Raw genomic sequence first — 21,804 nt, 5'->3', positions numbered from 1 at the left:
TGGTATTAAATGTACCTTTTACAATTTTACCCCCTTATTCATAAAACTTAACTAACAAATGCTTTGTCCCTTTCTAACAAATACAAATGTCGAAGTGACAGATAAGAACAAACGAATTTTAGCGGCATTTTAACTAAAAATAGGTTTGATTGTCGTTTATGAATAAGGGGGTTAGTATTTAATAAGAGACAACTTTTGTTTAATTTAAAACTAATTAAGGCGAATTAATATATGATGCAATTTCCCATTATCAAGTAAGAAAAATAATCCACTTCGAAAATACAATGCAACGTTAAGCAAAAATACTTAGTTTTCCTACCTACGTTCGTTCTAATTTCAACAAAATTACTATCTTTAATCTAATTTTCTTTCTCGAGCTCTAAAGCTATCCTCACATACGTTATCTCGTTGAACTTCCAAGTAAATACGCCCCGTATTGTTTGGGGGATAAGGCAGGGATTGGTCTGGTAACGGCGTTTTAATCAGCTGATGGCGAGAGCAACTTTTATTCCGTTGTAAGTACACAATTTCTGCAGTTCGGGAACATGGAGCTACGATTGTTTGGAGAATGATTTTGTTATTTTTGTGTTATGTTGGATTACAATTAAAATGTTATATTGATTCCGTAAACAACTTTCTTATTGCTTATTTTTTTTTAAACAGAGGTTGTTTTCCGCAGGCCATTAATATACATTGGAAATAGGAAAGGGTTTAAAATTGAACCCTGTGGTAAAGTAAAACAAGTTTCACCGGTTATGTACCTACATGCTGCACTCTCTCGATTGAACTATCAGTTTCAAAAGTCTTAAGAATAAAATTAGTAGATTCACGAGTTTGCAACATTATGACAGTATTGCATACAAAATCATATGAAGGTTAATCTGCTTCTGATGGTTGTAATGTAACTAAGTCACTTTTTGTGTTTTGTTCTTTTTCTGACTAATATCCTTCCATATTTACCAGGATGCCATTAAAAAGGATCATCATCATCATCATCCCAGCCTATATACGTCCCTCTGCAGGGCACAGGCCTCCTCTCAGAATGAGACGGCTTGGGCAGTAGTTCCCACGCGGGCCCAGTGCGGATTGGGAACTTCACACACACCGTTGAATTGCTTCGCAGGTTTGTTGTGCAGGTTTCCTCACGATGTTGTCTTTCACCGTAAAGCTCGTGGTAAATTTCAAATGTAATTCCGCACATGTATTTCGAAAAACTCAGAGGTGCGAGCCGGGGTTTGAACCCACGATCCTCTGCTTGAGAGGCCATAGGTCAAACCACTCGGCCACCACGGCTTAAAAGGATGTGTGAGCGTAATAAAACATTGCTAAGTAGGTAACTTATCTCCACTTTCGCAGCTGAAGTAAGATCGAGCGCTCATTGGCCGAGCGCGCAGACGGTCCTGATCGCATTAGTAACAAGTTACGACTGCACATGCTACTTGTTAAACTGTTCTATGCCTTGACCAATGTTAAGATAGATAAAGTACGGGTTTGACAATGTGCTATAAAACAATACAAGTTACAGATCTAAAATAAAATAGGTAATATTATAAACTTATATGGATATAGGTATAGGTACTTGTATAATCAGACATCTACAATTATATATATTTTATAATTATTGTTTTAATTGGATATTATGTTGATTATTTTATTTTACACGTCAGAATCGCGGCTGGATATGAAAAGCGTGTATTAGCCATTTAAGTACTGTTAATTTTATGCCATATTCTCTGGAAGTAAATATATCAATAAATCAATAAGATTTTAGTTTCACTAGTCGTCTTATAATATCCACATTTAATACAATGCCTGGCTCATTTGTAACGACTCGACGTATAAATTCCACTAAATCAATGAGGAATATTCCTTATTCTTTATCATGCGAAGATAAATTGCGGTAATGTCGGGAACTGACCTTGACATCCACAAAATATCGTCGTAGGTAAGTTATCAAATGTTCACATTTCATGGCTTCTAAAAGAAATACTTGTAAGATATTGGTCACGGTCACGTTAGTTGGTGGTAAAAATAGCAAATAATACGACTATTATATGATATGACTTATTGCTTTCGGTTACTATAAAAATATATACTATATATAAAAAAATATATTTAAAAATTAAGTTTCTGTACGCGTTTCATAATCCTCTTATAGATAGAGAAAGATCTCTCTATATCCAACTGGAGTTGGTGCAGCCAAATCGTACTTTAAAATACTGTCCACATCTGTTAAAAAAAAGAAAGAAATAGAAAAGCAGTCTCAATAAAATAATTTTGTTAGTATAATTAAATTAAACAGGGGTCAACTTGATCATGTACAGTCAAGGGCAAAAGATTCGACGCGGCCAAAGTTACAAAAATATGTATACACATATATAACATTAAGGTCGTGTAGGTATACATATTTTTGCAACTTTGGCCGTGCGATATCTTTGCCTTTGACTGTACAATAAATACTTCGTGTGCCAGTAATTTCATCGGCTGTCTTACAGGCATGCCGAAGCGCATGTACTGGTGTTCGGCGGCAGGATAAGTGAAAAGATGATTTTATCAAAAAAACTTGCTAAAGACTTGAAGGCGTATATAAATAAAGCCTCTTTTCATTTCATTTTTCTGGTATCAGAAGTCAGAAAAACAAAGTTTTATTTTCTAAGAACTGTTATTTGAACAATCAATATTACAAGATGTCGAATTTCTACCGAAATCCAGAGAAGTTTACCGACTTGATTAATTAAAACATTTAAAAAAGCTACTGCGGTAGCTACAGTAGAAGCAAGTTTAAACTCTGTAGCTGAAACAACAAAAAGTGCACAGTAATCTGACATTAATGTGTTCGGAATAAAGATTAGACGCAAGTTTTTGTTGCGTAAAATCCCAAAAGTGTGCCGAGAAAAAGCCCGACCTCAATCAAAAGCACATAATGGTTGGGGATTCAATAAGAGACTTACGGTCCAGCCACGTCTGTTAGTCTGAGATTTTACCGTGAAATTCTCCACCTACCTTTCCATTCTTAACTAATATCTTCTGTGCCTTAATTATGACTAAATCTCGACGTTGAGACGGTTTGAGGGGTAAACTTGATTATGACGATAATGATGATTATGTTAATACTTGGGCTCATCATCATCATCATCGGCCTATCTTAGTTCACTGCTGGACATAGACTTCTCCAGTTGCACGCCACTGAGCACGATCCTCGGCCAGTCTCATCCAGTTCTTGCCAGCTAACCTGCGAAGATCATCGCTCCACCTAGTCTGAGGGCTTGCTTGATACTTGGGCTCATGTTGGGGAAAATTCTAAACCTTTTTTTTTATTCGACTGGATGACAAACGAGCAAGTGGGTCTCCTGATGGTAAGAGATCACCACCCCACATAGACACCTGCAACACCAGGGGGATTGCAGATGCGTTGCCAACCTAGAAGCCTAAGATGGGATACCTCAAGTGCCAGTAATTTCACCGGCTGTCTTACTCTCCACGCCTAAATACAACTGCGTCACGGCAGGATTAGCGAGCAAGATGGTGGTATGATGATGGTGGATGGCAATCCGGGTGGACCTTACACAAGGTCCTACCACCTGCAACCTTGCCTTATTTGTCACAAAATAACCGAACTTGAATTTAGTGACGTAAATTTAGACTGAAAAAAAATTAAGGAATAAGCTGACATAACATAAATAGTAGATAAGTACCTAGTCTTCCATTGAAGCGGAGACGTACAAAGTCCGACCAATCACGTAAGCTGAGATCTACGAGCGCGTCTCACTTTGCTTTCCTTGTAATGTGATAATGGGCTGAGAATCTCAACTAACGTAAATTCAAACCGAGGCCAGACCAGAGCTAGAGTAGGACCACCGAACTGTGGCAGCGTGAAATAGCGGCAAAGTAAAAAAAGGGATTGGTAAACATTTCACGGATAATAAATAATCGGTCACATATTTGTAATAAGAGGGCACACACAAGCGCGTAAACATTGTTACATTAATTGGATTCTGGATTTTATTTATAAAACATTGTATCTATTTCGTTCCAAATGATCTGAGCCAATTTGAAGCATAAAAATGATTTCATTGCCATCTTAAAACAGATGTCAAACAATCGTCGAATCGGATAACGAAGTTATTATTATTTAGTCTGTAGAGAGATTTTGTTGAAATGATGCTGGTAAAATTGAAAATACAAACTGAAATATAGATGCACAGAAAAAACAGAAAAATAAGACCATCACTGGGAATCGAACCCAGGTCCTCGAAGTAAGAAACACAAGCTGAGATATGAGGTGCATAGGGAAATTCGTGTCGGTACCGTTGACCATCAGTGGTGTAGCGGTATAGCACGCGGTACGGATTACCGAGGACCTGGGTTCGATTCCCAGTGATGGTCTTATTTTTCTGTTTTTTCTGTGCATCTATTTTTCAGTTTGTATTTTCAATTTCGGTTTTACGGGATGACCGTAAAAGTAAAAATTTGGAATTGAAATAAAAAATACAAAAAGATTCCAAAACCAATCTTAATTTGATGCTGGTAAAAGCTAACAAATAAAACAATCGAAAATACAAACTGAAACATAGATGCACAGAAAAAACAGAAAAAGAGACCAGCTAATATCGCTGCTTAAGTGACTAAATAAGAAACAAACAAGCTGAGATATGCGGTGCATAGGAGAAATTCGTGTCTGTACTCCTGTTCAGTGGTGGTGTAGCGGTTTAGCACGCGGCACGGAATGCTGAGGACCTGGGTCCGATTTCCAGCGCTGGTCTGTTTGTATTTTCGATATGGGTTTTACGGGATGACCGTAAAAGTAACAAAATATGGAGTTGAAATAAAAAATACAAAAATGACTCCAAAAACCAATCTTAATAAAACAATCATCAGAAGTTTGAAAAGAACTCTGTAATAATACGAATCCTGCTACCCAATTCGACAAGCAATCGCGTTTCACTTTACCTTTGTCTAGCTACCCAAAAACAAAAGAAACAGATTGACAGAGCTGCTGTAATTTCCTTCGGTAGATGAAATAAAAGCAAAACCGACAAAGCCTGGACGGAGCCAATGTTAATTGAAAATGTGGTAAATTGGATTGAAGCCTCATTGTTCATGTTTGTGGTTCATGAAATAAGAGAACAAAATAAATACTAACTTAGTGACCACGAAATGAGAAATGTCTGAAATTATAAGGGTACGTACCAGCAATTTTTAGATACCAGAGGAGCTACTACGAAATTCTAAAATCGAACTACCGTCCCGCTGACACGATATTAGACTTATAAGTTCGTAGTAGCCCTTCTGGGCCAAAATTATTTTAATGTCTCTGAAAGCTTTCCATGGACATTTTAAGGCATGAAAAATAATAAAACATACAAAGTGTGGTATAAGGTTAATATACCCCGTCTACACGAACATTGCCTGCTTCATACCATTACTAGCTAAATAGTAACGAGTAAGTTCGACAACATTAGTGTCAAAGCTTATCACCCTGTCACTTGTAAAACTGGCTTTGTATGTACGCGACAGCCTGGCATTATTTAGCGATGTTCTTCTAAGTCGCTACACGTGTGTAAGGACTCGAGCCAGGAGGAACACATTTTGTAAAATTTAGGAAGTTAATATCTTAAATGTTGGTGTTTTCCAAGCCATATTGTAGGAGCCCTAATAATAGATTTTTAAATGAGTGGCGAAGGCTTAGCACTCTGTTTGCAGGGGTTCCGGTGGTATGGTTTAGAGGGCATGTTATGTCCCTTTTTGCACGAGTCATTACTCATTTAAATCGTCTTGGTGCTGTATGTTTTTTAGTTTGGGCCTTTTGGAACCGACATGTTCATTACCTATTGATCAAAGTTTCATAATAAATAAAGGTTTTAAAAAATTTGCTGCACTTTCGACATAGTGGTCGTGTTCGTCGGATGAGAATCAGCAGTAAACCTTTATCTCGACTTTCTTCGTAAAAAGTTTTTGGTAAAAAAATATATTTTAAAACAAGCTTTTTTTTTGTTGACAGTAATTTTTGTTGACTGTACTTGTATTTAATTGTCACCCAAACTACATTTGCATACCAAATTTCTAGTCGATGCCATTAATCGTTGAAGAGATTCGTCCTGTTCAGACTACCAGGATGTCACTACCAGATTATTGTATTGTCATGCAATTTACATAAGTATACCAAATTTCAAGTCAATCCAACTACTAGAAGTTGGTCGAATTTAACTTGCAAGATTTGATTACAGACAGACAGACAGACAACGGGACAGGTGAAACAAAATAAAAGCTTGTAAAACAGTGTGGTAGTTTCCCCTCGCCTTCCACGCCCCAGTTCTGGAGCCCGGACTTCGTAGTTGGTAATGGTGAGCGCTTATGCCCACTTTCACATTAGGTCCCTCGCGGAAATGGGTCCGAACTGAACTGTTCTAAAACCGGGTTCGACACGCACAATTTGTTTCTTTGCACATTATATTTAAGTTAATAACATTTTTGCTTATACATTTTACACAATAACAGAATTATGCAAATGTATTATACAATACCAAAATTACAAAAATATCTGCTTTTAAATTTCGGAACGCTCTCTACATGTGCATTTTTTATTACGACTGTAATTTAGAAAACCGGCGTTGTTTCCATAGGGAAATTAAAAGAACTGCGCTTAAATTAGCTCGGTAAGCAAAATTTTGACTATAATAGTAATTATGGTAAATAACATTTGATTGCCACCCTCTTTAACTACAGTTTAACGGTTCCTTGACGTAATATCAGTAATTATCGTAATCAAAGTTGAACACTATGTTATTATTATAAATGGCGTCTAAATGCCCTGTAGATTTGATCTGAAACGTAATTAATTCCTTGTAACTATAATTTAATTACAGTTTTGATTTTGAACTGAAGTAAGAGTCGGTCGTTGGAAAAATGGTTAAGAGTAAATACAAACATCAGATAGGGTCCAAAGTAACTCACATTAAATTAATGATCAGAACTTTCTTTGTATTAACGATTAGTAGCTTATACTTTCTCCTTACCGTGCCTCTTTCTAACTCCAAATTCTATGTCTATTCTTATACTGTCCAGGCTATTCGGTTGCGGAATTCCTTACCGATTGACTTAGGACGGGCAAAATCTCTGTCACTCTTTAAATCTATGCTTAAGGAGCACTATTTGTCATCGTGTAGTAATTAGCTTTATCCTAGTTTATTTATTTATTTGTGGCTGTTTATCCCATTGCCTATATTTATTTTAGACGTGTATTATATGTACGATAATGTGTATGTGTACATTTATTTTTGTTGCGTTTTAATTTTCTGATCTGGCCTGCTGTAAACTAGTCCTTCCTTCTTTCTGTAAAAAGGTTGCCTTTGGGAGATCGCTCTTAAGCGATAAGGCCGCCTATTGCTTACCTTGTAATTTTCTCAGTGTACCTGTTTTTCTGTATTGCTTACTATTTCTGGTGTACAATAAAGAGTAATTGTATTGTATTGTAGCTATAATTATCACTTTATCTTTTTTTCTGTTTATGTTTTCTTTTGGTTATAAATTTGTACGACTAATAGAGAAGTTCATAAAATTTTCATCTTCAGAAAATTTAGATTAATAATGTCAATCCTGAGATTTATTGAATACTCGAACCAACTGAATCGTGACCCACTATGGAACCTTTTCGTAGAAACAGTCATAGTGACATCGCATTGCTTGACAAGGGAATTTGTTATGACACTTACTGTGAGAACGTTCTACGGTGGGTCACAATCAAAGGGTTCAACAGTACATGAGTAAGTATTGTATACGTATATGAGTTGTACATGAGTATACTCATGAAGTTATGGTAAATTATAACTCGTAATACTGTTACTTTTATGGTAGCTACTTGTTTTTGTTGGGATCGCAGTTCTAACCTAACCTAATCTCCTACTCTCCTACTCTCTTGGTTGCCACTCACGTCTATTGGGGTCGCAGTTTAACCTAAATCTAATCTAATCTTCTCTTATGGTATCTTTGTATATCGCAGTCTAATCTGCTTTTTCATGGCCACTTGTTTTGTTTTAGATCGCAGTTCTGGCCTAATCTAACCTGAAAGTTAAATTGAAAATTTGTACGTAAATAGCAAAAAATACAAAAGAGATTTAATATTACTGAAATCATTAGAATTTAAATTATTTTGAGTCATAATAGTTAGTAATTGAGAGTTATATAACCAGTGATATTTTCCCTCACAATTCTTAACACATTCCGCATTTCCGTCTTAATGGTACTTTTTATTCTTGGAGCTTCGACGCTTCGACGTTTCATAACAAACATAGCAGCGGCCATGAACACGACTATACTAAAGTGTATGGCCATTCGTTAAGCTGTGAAATCGTAATAAGTTCTGAAAAACTCAGACATGTGAGTCCGAGCTCAGACCCTCTCTCTAAATCAGTATTAGACCCACTCATCCCAGCACCTCCACCAAAATGGCCATAGGTCGAACTTATCGGCTACTACGTAATATTTTTTTAGAATCTACCATACACTCGTGCCTATATCCTTCCTTCGGGAAGGACATAAGAAATAATTAAAATTGGACACTGATGTCTTTTGTAAAGTACATCGTGAAAACTAGTAGGAAAAGCTGGAGATTTTTTCCTCTATTTTACCCGAACATCTTAAGCTTTAAGCAATATAATTTGAAAGTTTTGAAAAACATATTCCAAAAAAGTACCTTTGGTAGGCAGGATGATACTGTTTTAAATTTCATACCAATAATGCTTAATCCTGGCTGAATACTGCTATGTGCGATGTTTTTTTTGCAAATATTTCACTGTAAACCTAGCGCGTTCAAACTTTTAACCACAAACACCCCCTACCCCCTAATTTAAGTAAAATACTGAGCAAAAAGGGGGACGAAACAGGGCTCAGCCATTAACGCCTGGCATGCAAAAAGTGCGGCGGCCTCGGCAAATTAGACCAATCTTTTACCAGAGTCCATCAGAGTAAATACCTACTATTACTGACAGTGAGTCTCACAGTTTTAGCGGATGACTAATAACTGTAAGTTTTTCTTTTGTGAATGATAATTTTTCTGTTCTTTTTTGCTTTTCTTTTTAGTTTTATTTTGTTACGCGTAGTCCGTAAATCCCACTATTATATATTATAATTGCGAAAGTTTGTAAGTCTGTTTGTAAACTCATCAAGTCTAAACCGCAGAACCGATTTACATAAAATTCGGTATACAGAATAGTTTGAGTCCGGTGGACATACGATAGTTTCTATCCTAGAAAATTACATAGTTACCATGGGATAACGATGAACGAATTCGACGCGGACGAAGTCGCGGGCAACAGCTAGTTATTACTAAAAGACCACAAGTTTTTTTTTTGAAACACTAAATTAAAATTGTATCATGTTTGAAATATCATCCTGTAGGTAAACCACAAAGTTTTTCAAACGAATAGATTTGTATAATGATACCATAAAACATTATATTAGCTTGAGGTCCTGGGTTCGATTCCCGGTCGGGGCAGATATTTGTATGAATAATACGAATGTTTGCTCTCAGATTTTGGATGTTTAATATGTATTTTTAGTATGAATTTATCTATATAGTATGTTTAGCCGTTGTCTAGTACCTATCCATAGCACAAGCTTTGCTTAGTTTGGGATTAAGTCAAATTGGTGTCAAGTGTCCAGTGATATATATTTATTTACTTATAATATACTATTATTAAACTCTCTGACGCCCAGGCTCTCAAGCAGTGTGTCGCAGCTAAAACGGCAACAATTACACAGGAGGCGGTTTACAAATGATCCGTCCGGCTCCGAACCGGCCCCGTTAACCTGATCCGGCTCTAATCTAGTTTACTTTGAGATACAAACAACGCGCTGATATGGGTAATTATTTGAGGTGTAAGATAAATGTTAAGTACAGAAATAAAAACACACATTTTGATGTGGTCTGTTTTATTTTGAACATAAGGATATGTAACGATAAGATGCTTTATATTATAAGAGATCGATAAAGTTTATTTTGGTTAAAAAAAAGCAAAAATCCAATTTTATCGGTAACAAAAATGAGCATCGAGACCACGAAAAAGAACATTTTGTTTATTTTAAAATCTTATAATTGTACTATTTGAATGAAAATTCGATCATAATGAGAAAACGAATAAGCATTATTTAATTAATCAGGTATCAACAGAAATAGACAATCGATATCTATATAAAAAAAAATTAAAACTTGACCACGAAAATGACGACTTCAAATTGTCATTTTTGTAACCTTTTAAATACTATCTAGAAATTACTTAATTAAAGTAAGATTAATAACTTCAACTCACAAACCAAAACAGCTTTCAATACCTTCCCCCCGTGCAGGTCTACGGTAGACCAGAACGAAATTATGTTACAACGAAACAACACAACAAAATGCTCCTCTAAATGACGAAGTTTTCTTTTAATATTTAGATATATACATTTCACACGTACATTCAGGGCAAAATAATTCTTGAACCTCTCGCCAGTTAACAAAATTGGCGACGCACTGGTCATAATTCCTATAGCCACACCTGGAGCAAATGTTGTTGACGGTCAACCATTCTTCATTTAAATCAATTAAATCAATAACGGCATAAACGATTACACTGTAAAAAGCAGAAAATTCTATAAAAAGTGTTCTGTATTTTTTCTACTTGTAGGGAAAATCATCTTTTTCGTGGTCTTTAATCAGTTTCGTGGCCCATAGCACCACGAAAATGATGACCACGAAATTGAAAAGTTCTTACTTTCGCGGCTCTGCAGTAAATATCCTATAGGTTTGAAGCAAATGAAATCAATATTGAATAACTTAACTGCAAATGACACAGCACCAGTAAAACATTATATTTATTTACCCAATACTCACCAAGTCGCAACCGTAACGAAAATGACGCTCGATCTTTGACGCAAATCTAACTGAACCTTTATTACATTAATTATAGATAAATAATTATGGCTTGCGATAAACATTATACGTTATATTGACGCAGTCTTATTTCAAAGTTGCTTATAGTTAAAAAAGGATTTACAGGAGGTTTGACCTTTTTTTTTCGTTTAAAATATTACTTAATAAGTGTGGCAACGAAAATGATGGTGTATTTTGGAACAACGGGAAATGTAGAAAAAAATATTCTTATCAATGTCCTAATTTTTTTTATGTTTGCATGCATGGTATATCATATTATGAACATTCAATCCATGTTTTAAACAGCAAGTTTTTCTATACCTTGTATTTTTTACAATACTACAAAGTAGTCAGGGATAATCCGAACCTGACCACGTAACTGACTTTTGTGCAGAAAATTTAAGTTATTGTGGAAAAAAGATAAAATAGAATAAAATGTATTTATCACAAGTTTCAGTGATAATATCCTAAGCAACTTAAAAAACAATAAACGATATATTTCTAATTTTATAACTGAAAATTTGAGTCTGAACACAATTGAACCTCTCGAAATAATAACCCATATACCTCTGGGGTTGGGGGCTGAAGAAAATTAAGTAAATTTAACACAATTAATATGATCAGGCGAATGGATTACTAGTTATCATCCTAACCTCAAATTTTTCTTTTTAAAATAAAAATGTCTCTATTTAAACTGACATTCTGTGTGCATGTGTGTGTCTCCATGTGTATATGCGTGCAAAAGCTTGCGTGCCTGCTGACGTGTGCGTGTGTGCGGGCTGTGTATATTTTCAAGATTTCCGGTGGTCATTTTGTAAAACCCCAAAATTTCAACACACCAACAAACTAAGAAAAAAATCGGCCAAGTGCGAGTCAGACTCGCGCACCGAGGGCTCCGTACAAATTTTTAGACATCTATGAATAGTTAGAGTTAACAGAATCATACTCCCAAGCAAAATGTCATGGGATCATTTTATATTGGTTTTCGACAGACATAAAAAATAAGATTTTCAGAATTGTTTATTGTTTGTGCTGTAAGAGCTATGTTCATACCAAATTTCAACTTTCTGTCTACTGGAAGCACCCTAGGTTTGATTTCCAGTTAACAGTTAACGAAAGAAAAGTCGTCCTATAAGGGTTCCATTTTTGCCATCTGAGATAAAGAACCCCTAAAACTGGTCATACATTTACCTTAGTCATTAAACATTGAACCCATTGTAACAAATAAAGCCACCCAAGAAAACCATAAAAACAATATTTCATTTTTACTTGCGTCCACCAAAGCGTTACAATCGCTTGACTTCTCCACCAAACTTCCCCGCCAAAAATTGTTGCTTATGACATGTTTCCACATAAATTAAGCCAAAATAAACAGTATTCCGACAAAAACCTTGCTCATTGCCTTCCGTAATTTGCTACAGTAAAACAAACCCATGTCGTAAGAAATAAGAGCTGCTTTATTCTAGCGTTTCCCGATAATCCCAAACGACTAATCTCGAGTTCTCGATTCGCTTTTCGGCGATGTCGATCGATTTATCTTCCTTCGAGTTATTTGGCTGCTGACCGGCTACCATGGTTACGGTGATTGAGCGGTTTGGGCCTTCTAGACGAATTTATAACCTACCAGCCTATACCGGTGGCTTCGCTCGCATAAACCATTCTGATAATTTAATTCCGGTGTAAGCGTGCCGTGGTGCTTTTACACTAGTGAAACGTGGCAAGACGAGGTGGGAGAAGAATTGAAATCGCGCCGACCCATTTCCACCAAAGGTACCGCGTGAGCCGGCGTGGACACGAGAGCATCATGTTTCCACATGTGTCACGCCACATAAGACATGCCACATATGATACTTAATATCTTGGATATGCTTTCTCATGAGGTAAGATAAAGTGTACATAAATTGAAATACCTGCCTCGGCTTTGAAAAAAAGAAAGAAAGAAGACATCGCTGCTTAAATACAAAACCGACACAACTCAAAAAAAATCAAAATCGTTTTTATTGCGAAAATCGCATTAAAAATATCAATTTTATTACCTACCACAAAGACACCCATTGATTTTGCTTTGGAAATAACCGAATTACAGAAGTGCCTCTTTTGCACTAGCCCGTTTCCGCGTTTAACTTCAGAGCGTAACGGCCATTTTGTCAGTTATCTATTTATCTATTCACTACCTAATACAGAAGAGACACACATACAATAAAATCTACACAAGCTCACAAATAATCCAAAAAAAACATTAAAACACACATGAAAATAGTAACATAATAAAATATGTTATGTACATAATATATTTGGCGACCGGATGGCCAAGTGGTTAGAGAACCTGACTACGAAGCTTGAGGTCCCGGGTTCGATTCCCGGCGGGGCAGATATTTGTATGAATAATACGAATGTTTGTTCTCGGGTCTTGGATGTTTAATATGTATTTAAGTATGTATTTATCTATATACGTATGTTTATCCGTTGCCTAGAAGCTTTGCTTAGTTTGGGACTACGTCAATTGGTGTTAGTGTATTATTATGAACACAATTTTTATTTTTATTTTTTCTTTTTTGATTGCTTTCAAAATGATTTGTTCTTTATTTTTGTACACACACACAAACCAATACAAGGTGATTTATTTTTAACTAGCTTTTGCTCGCGACTTCGTCTGCCAAGAAAAACACTTCGCTATGTCCTTTCCAGGATTTAAACTTTCTCCACAGCAAATTTAATTTAAATCGTTGTTATGGTTTAAAGGTGAAGGAGGTAACCGATAGACAGACAGACATTAATAGAGCAGGACAGATAGATAAAGTTAATTTTACATATAAAGTACCTATTAGTACCTAAGAAACACAGTACTCTAGAAACACAGGGAAGCTTAAAGTTCCATCTTACAGACTGGCTAAAACCAAAAAGTCGTTTCTGGGAAATTGCATACGTTTTTATTATAAAATTCCAAAAAAATATTATAAATGAAACGGATACAAAATTCAGATCTATTGTCAAGAAGACATTAATATCAAAGGCGTATTATAAAGTTAATGATTATATCATGGACAGGGATATTTGGAAATAATTCCGATCCGCATTAGCGATCCCTTCAAATAGCGAACCTACTGTGTTAAAAATGAAGTTGTGTTAAATACTTGTGATGTATAGATATCATTTAATAATATTGTGAATCTGTTAAAAAAAATATATACCTCGTTGAGTTTCTTGCCGGATTCTTCTCAGCAGATGTTATTCCGAACCGGTGGAAGATTTTTATTGAAATTCATAAGTGCTTGTTATAGCCTAAATTGAATAAAGATATTTTGACTTTGACTTTGACTAAGGATACGAAAGCACTTCAAATAACTACACTTACATCATCGTAATGTCAAAAAAAGTAAGATAACACCTACTCGTATCAATACAGAAACCAGCATAAATATGGAAAGGTCCACGCATTAATTTACACTCATACCCGCATTTCACAAAAATCCCGAACCTAACAAATCTGGTCCATAAACTATCCCCCGGGATACATATGCGGTCCCGGGAGCAGAATTATGATCCCATTTCGTGGTATAATAATTCCAGCCATGCACTTAAGAAAATTGAACTGTATGAATGTTATCGGGCCGCTTGTGCTGGCTCCGGATTGGTCGGACGCCATTTTCTTTTTGGTTTTTATTGGCCAGTTCAGCAATTTACTATCCGTAAACGTTTTTAGGGTTCCGGAGCCAAAATCGCAAAAACGGAACCCTTGTAGTTTCGCCATGTCTGTCTGTCTGTCTGTCTGTCCGTCCGTCCGCGGCTTTGCTCAGGGACTATGAATGCACGAATATACATGTAGACTATGCCGACAAAATGGTATAATAAAAAAATTCTATAAAAATTTTTTTAGGGTACCTCCCATAGGCGTAAAGTGGGGGTGATTTTTTTTTCTCATTAACCCTATAGTGTGGGGTATCATTGGATTGGTCTTTTAAAACCATCCATTCGATTCAGTGATTTGTTTGCGAAATATTCAACTTTAAAGTGCAAATTTTCATGAAAATCGAGCGTCCCCAAAAATTTTTAAAAATATCACGATGGTAGGAAGTATATCAAACTTTCAAGGAAAACTATAACGGCTTAGTTTTCTAGAGAATTATTAGTAGTTTAAGAGTAAATAGCAGCCTAAGGTATAAAATATACCTAAACTTTGAAGATTCCGTATAAAATACGAAATCCTTAGAAAAATATTACTTAATTTTTTTGTAATGGCTACGGAACCCTATTTAGAGCGTGTCCGACACGCTCTTGGCCGGTTTTTAGAAAGTATAAAAGTTACAAAATGAGATGTTATATTCGATTTTTAAAAATAACGTAAGTACAAACACTAGAAATTATCATTATAATAGCAGGAATAATCTATTACATACTCGTAGATCCGGCAGTTGAATAAAAATTCCAGAATTTTATTGAATTCCCGTGGGAATTCCCAAAATTACATCATGGTTTTCTTTGACGTTACATTAAAAAGAACCGTGCGACATTTCAGGACCCTAGTCTAAACCTTGCTTGGGATAAAAAGTAGCCTATGTGTTATTCCAGACGTCCAGCTACCTACGTACCAAACTTCACCAAAATTAATTTGCCTAATTTAGCGTGTAGGAGCGTAACAAACATACACACACACAAATACACACAAATTATAGCATTTATAATGTAGCAGGATTATTATAACGCTATGGATTTATCAAAAAAAACCTGACGTTAAAAGGTAAGCATAATAATTTTGATATTGTGACTTGTTTTTTCTGCCCTCCTAAGCCAAAAGGCGCTATCTCAAAAAATATCACTTTTGAAAAAATGAAAATGAAAATGAAAAGATTTATTCGGGACACACACATATAAATAATAGATACAGAACAATAACATAATAATAATAATGTGAAATAAAATAAAACAAGATTACAAAATACAAAAATAATTAAAAAAGAGAAAAAAAAAAATATATTACTTATATATATGCGCCCGAAATGGTCCCGCCTCAGCATAAAATGCGGACTCCTTTGGTGGAGCCAGCGCTGGTCTTCCGGCGAGACCATTTTAGACGGTCACCGTGTCGTGTCGCGCAACACAGCCCTACGCGTTACGATGAACGCAGCCGTTGTGCCCGAGTCGGGCAGCGCTGTCTGGCGGCGAACAACCGACTCAAATTTACAACTAGAATAAAAACGTCAACCAATCATGCAAGGCCATGTGCACAACCAACATGGCTGCCTGCCGTGAGTTATTCAATTACATCACAATAAACAATCACATTTTAAACACAAGATACAATCGAAACAAAACATTTAAACAACCAAACAAAATAGAGTACAAGGTGTGAATATCATTGTGTGCTGTGTACAAGTAGAAATCTTCCTGTTCAATTCCAACCACATGTATTGGGGACATAAAAAAAAGGTAAGGGATTAAAAGGAATGTAACAAGATAATTTGTTTTATCTAATGTGTCGCTCATAAAAACACGCACAAATCATAATTAAAATTTACAATTATTATAACATTTTCTTCCAGGTTCCATCTTTATTTTGGATTTGTAACACATTTTATTGCTGCAGCTGTCATGTACACAAGACGATAAACAAAGTGCCTAAATAAATAAGTAGAATGGAAACTACATAAGGGAGACTACATTTTTGTTGACGGAAGGAGAGAAAAAAACAGGTACTACAAGTATGTTATATCAACTTAATACAAAAACGAAAACACAGACTACAGTACCACAAGCCATAACTAAAACTAAAACTGTGTATATACATAAGCCAAAGCTTTAGCTTATATATATACACACATATATATACCGCGACTAAAAGCAGCTTTTGCTTAAAGTTGATGTTTCCTGTTGCCGCTGGTGTTCGTAGATAAATTTTTTAAGTGTTTTCCTAAACCCATTTATACTTTGCAGGTTCCTGAGGGGCGGCGGGATATTGTTCCAGCATTTTGTCGCCACATATCTGAAACTACCTCTGAAAGCTGCGGACGCGTGTTGTGGTGTCATCAGCTGTATGCTGCATTGACGTGTTCTGTGCAACCTCTGGGTGGACGACCATGACAACTTATCAAAAAGATATGCTGGAGTCTTGTGCTTTATAACACCAAAAAGGAGACATGCTAGATGAAGCTTACGACGGTGTTCCATTTTGAGGATATTGTGCTTGTTTAAGAAAGGTGTGACATGCGCTCTTGGTGGAATGTTAAAGCAAAAACGAGCACAAGCATTCTGTACCCGCTGTATCAGACGCTTTGTTTTTGCGAGAATTCGTGGACCATATACTGTGTCCATGTAATTTAATTTGGACAGTATTAGTGACTCAACTAACTGCATGCGCAGGGTTTCACCAATAAAAGGCCTTATGTTATAGAGCAATTTGAGCCTGTAGAAGCAATTACTGACAGAGCCCGCAACATGCTTCTCAAATCTTAGTCCACTGTCCATAATAAGACCCAGACTACGTGCCTCGTGCTTTTGAGTTATTAATACTATTATGTAAGAAAGAAAGAAAGAAAGAAAAGTTTATTTTGGCTCCAAAAAGCACCACCTAAAACTAAGACTAGAACTAGCACTAAAACTATGTTACTAGGTGACACGGCAGGATACCAAAAAGGGTCTCCACTCAGCATGTGTTGCCGCACATTATGTGCAGTAACGCTGGTTTTCTGTGGAGCCCAAACGTTAAATAAACATGTATGCATGAGGCAGTTCCTTTGCCTCAGTCAGAGGGAGAAAAAAAAATTAAAAAAAAGAAAGAAATAAAGAAAGAAATGTAGCTTAAAACATTCTGCATCACATGTTGTAAATGACAGAAAAGCGACTTTTTTCTTGAGATAGCGCCTTTCGGATTAGGAGGGCAGTTTTGATCTTTTGAAATATTCGAGTCGACAGCCGATATTTTATATTGCGAATCAATTTTCCACATGACATTCCTGGATAAACCCTTTTAAATACGTTAATAAGCTACACTATGTGTGAGAACGAACGCGTTCCCAGAGGATATAAACCGTTTATTCGATGAACGAATGGTAACGAACCGAGGGGACCGGCTGAATGTAATGAATGATTTAAAAACGGATGAGCGCTTCGTTTGAAATGCTCACGCATTACGTATGTTATAAATATAAAATATCGCACTTTTATTATTTTAACACGGAAAATTGGTTGTTAAAACCAAGGTTTTTATTCACTGAAATGATAATATGCATTTGACATTTGAATGACACATTCATCATCTTATATTTCTTAGTTAAAACAAGAAATAAACTTTCACAACCAAACGAATTGCTCAACCGTTTTTTTTTTTATATTTAAGCCACTAATTATTTTAATCCCTACTAATATTTTGGTCTTTAATAATATAACTTATTATCTAAAGACTAAAGTTTCTGATCATAATTCAGCTTATAAAATTTCAACAATCTGGCTCTAAAACATGCTTATTCTTGCGCCTAAATTAAAGTTAAATAAACATCACATCATATTTTCAGATTTATCCACTGCAATATTAATGAAAAATAATTCAATAACAATTGCAAATTTAATACAAATTTAAATATACATTTCATATTTTCATAGCAATCTTAAAACGAAATGAAAATTAAAAACGTACGTTGCAATCAGACAAAATATTAAATTAAAACTAATGAGTTAATTGATGTCAGTTCCACAAATAATTATAAAGCTTTATCGAAATTTTAAATTATCATTTGCGAAATGGAAGTAGAAATTTATAATAATACTACCTTTTGCCCGCGGCTTCGCCCGCGTGGAATTCGTTTATCGCGCGCTATTCCCTCGGGAACTGTGCATTTTTCCGGGATAAAAAGTAGCTTATGTCACTCTCTTAAACTACTTTTTGATTCTAATAAAGATGTGAAGGAATTAAATTTGATATTTGTGTACATTGTGTAAATTTGAATAATATGTATTATGTAGTTATACACACTTTACACGCTGTACACTCTTTAGTTTTGCTAAATTAAGCACTTCCATTATAGCTTTTTCAATTGAAAAAAAGCGTCTAATTCGACTAAGAGTCATATACCAAATAGTTTCCTTTATGGTACTTTTTAGTATCATGCTGTATAACTGCTATATATAACACCAATTCGCAAATCCAATCAGCTGAATTCATCCGAGAACAGCCGACAGCACCCGAACGATCCGGTCGACGGAGCGATTCACCTAACCGATTGCGTTTCATAGCTCTGATATCGTTTGGTTGCACGATTTGTAGAACTGTCCGAGCGGCTTAGCTTTTGAAGGCATGTTTAGAGTCTTGTATAATAGAGTATAAGCTTTGTAAACATGTTTCTTTTATATTTGACGCTTTATAACACAACATCATCATCATGTCAGCCGAAAGACTTCCACTGCTGGACATAGGCCTCCCCCAAGGCTTTCCACTCAGACTGGTCTTGTGCTTTCCGCATCCAACGCGATCCCGCGATCTTAACCAGGTCGTCGCTCCATCTTGTTGGAGGCCTACCGACAGCTCGTCTCCCGGTCCGCGGAAACGCGAAAGCGCAACTGACAAGTACCCATTTAAGAGTGTAGAATTAGAAATCAAGTACCTTTACTAAATGAACAAAACATGAAAAAAATTGAAATACTTCATTGAGGTATTTGTAGGGACATTAAACTAACTTAAACAATAGTAAAACAGGTGGGATATCTGAGGTTTTCAAGAACACACAAATCAAACAAACCCAACTATCACCACCACCCACCACACTACACTGACGCGATTCGAACTCAACCAGAGCTCATCTTCAGATCAGAGAGCGCAACACAACCGTTCACCATGTTACTATAATTTATTGATATTCCGTTCAATTCTTAGAGTGTGGAGTTGGAGGAAATGCATGAACACCTATTTCTGACATAAACGTAGCTATCAGAAGATCGCTGCTAACCAAAGTAATTATTTTAGTTTATTGATAATGGACCTCAGCAAAATAACGCCTGATTCAATAAATTCTTTTGACCAATCACTATTTATATACCAACCCCTCTTTCCGCATCAAGAAAATTGTGCAACACTTGTAGCAAACAGCGTAGTTTCGTATGAAATATCCGCCATTATACTTTATAGCGTAGTAATAGCCGTTTTTAATGTGCCTCGACTCCGGGCTGTCAGCAAACAATGGTGAACGTGAGCGCTTGCACCAAATTGCGGAGTAGAAACGCCGAGCAAGCTACGAGAGAATGGGCTCGTCGAGAGTATGAATGTAACTATAGTGACGCGACGGAGATTAAACTCGATCCACGTTTCTTGAAGCCAATAAAAATTTTGTAATGCAACTTGCTCGATTTTTCTTGCAGATCTAAACTGGGTTTTATAATATTGTTATTAAGTATAGTTGTTTATTTGGAAGTGGTTTGCTGGAAAATAAACATTTAATTTTGTCGCATAGACGTGATGCTTGAACGCAAATGCTTGAAGATTTGACAAGATTTTTTTAGTTCCTATTGCAGAGTAAAATTTAATTTCTACTTTTTTCTGGTAAAACGCGTGTTCTTTAGTTTTAGCAGAAAACTTCAATGATTTTGTATCTTTTGACCGCATAACTAAGTTTTTTTATACAGTTGCAAAAGCCCAGCACTGGTAGCAGAGCTCAGTCTAAAATGTATCAATTAATGTTAACCTGATACCTCACGCAATCATGACAAAACTGTATTAAGAGCTAGCCAAACACAGACGAACAATGAGATATCCTAACCTAAACCAACAAAAGTTGTAAAACCCCGACTTTGTCACTTCAGTTTGTTCGAGTTTGTCAGTTGTATTTTGTTAATTTTCTTTGTACAATAAAGAGTTTACATACATACATACTTCAAAGTTCAATATCACAAAAACGGCTGAACCTATTTTGATGTAACATGTCTGAGAACCATTGCTAGAAAACCTGCAATCAAACAAAAAAAACGCATTCAAATGTTTAAGAGCTACGGTGCCACGGACGACAGACAGACACTCACAGACACACATAGCGGTCAAACTTATAACACCCCTCTTTTTACGTCGGGAGTTAAAAGAGAGATATTTACACATATTCAATACATAGTGTGACGGCGACCCTGAAAAACTATTCTATATAATGACGCCTGGTATGGGCTCTGATATGGCTGGCTAGGCCGAATTTACTTTCCAGGGTAAATTACATTGAATAGGAAAACATTTTGAAAGAACATCGAACAGCATAAATTGGAATTGGAATGAAGTAACCGGTTTATTGTTTCCTTTTGCGATACAGAACCGTATAATTATATAAACGCTCCACTCTCCTATCTTGCACGGCAGAAAAACGATACGTCTATTGTTAGACCCCCTATGTGTCAACCCGCCGAGATTGCGAGTATTGGTGCTGATAGCGCTGTCTGATAGATAATCACTGCAACTTTCCGATATACCCTTCGTAAGAGATATACGGGTCAAACAATACAATACGTAACAATACAGTAAGGAATCACTGATTGAATATCACATAACAAGCTATATCCTCGTGACTCCTCGCGTACGTTAAACAGAACAATTCAACACTAAGAATACTTTATAAAGCACAAATTGTTCATTCCACAAATAATTATATTAGAATGTTGAAATACCTAATATCCAATTATATATAACAAAGATGGTGACTCACAACTAAGTCTTAAATACTGATCAACTGTTAAAAAGGCTAGAACTCAGGAAGCTAATATATAGAAAAAGGCATATAAATAAAAGAACATTTACATGGAAAGATCTAAGCGACCTTTTGCTTCAATAAAAAAACAATGATCGAGAAAATTTCAAACAATTTCATGAGTTTAAGTAGACGTATGTACAGGGCGTATTTTTTTTATTTCCGTTAACTTTAAGAGAAACTTTC

At 35.8% G+C, this 21,804-nt stretch overlaps 1 protein-coding gene and 1 long non-coding RNA gene across 2 annotated transcripts in view; one reads left to right on the top strand and one right to left on the bottom strand.

Moving 5' to 3' along the window:
• The window catches only part of LOC141429268 (uncharacterized), a 131,676-nt gene that overhangs the window by 33,743 nt on the left and 76,129 nt on the right, over positions 1–21,804 (bottom strand). The gene's annotated exons all lie outside the window — the stretch shown is intronic.
• Positions 15,740–17,411, top strand: LOC141428720 (uncharacterized). Its single transcript, XR_012451458.1, has 3 exons — positions 15,740–16,336; positions 16,450–16,599; positions 16,841–17,411. It is a non-coding gene; the product is annotated as an uncharacterized lncRNA (long non-coding RNA).

The sequence above is a fragment of the Choristoneura fumiferana genome, chromosome 6 (genome assembly GCF_025370935.1).
Source record: "Choristoneura fumiferana chromosome 6, NRCan_CFum_1, whole genome shotgun sequence".
NCBI classification, from domain to species: domain Eukaryota; kingdom Metazoa; phylum Arthropoda; class Insecta; order Lepidoptera; family Tortricidae; genus Choristoneura; species Choristoneura fumiferana.
The sequence above is the reverse complement of the archived record's forward strand: the minus strand, read 5'-3'. Positions and strand labels throughout refer to the sequence as shown.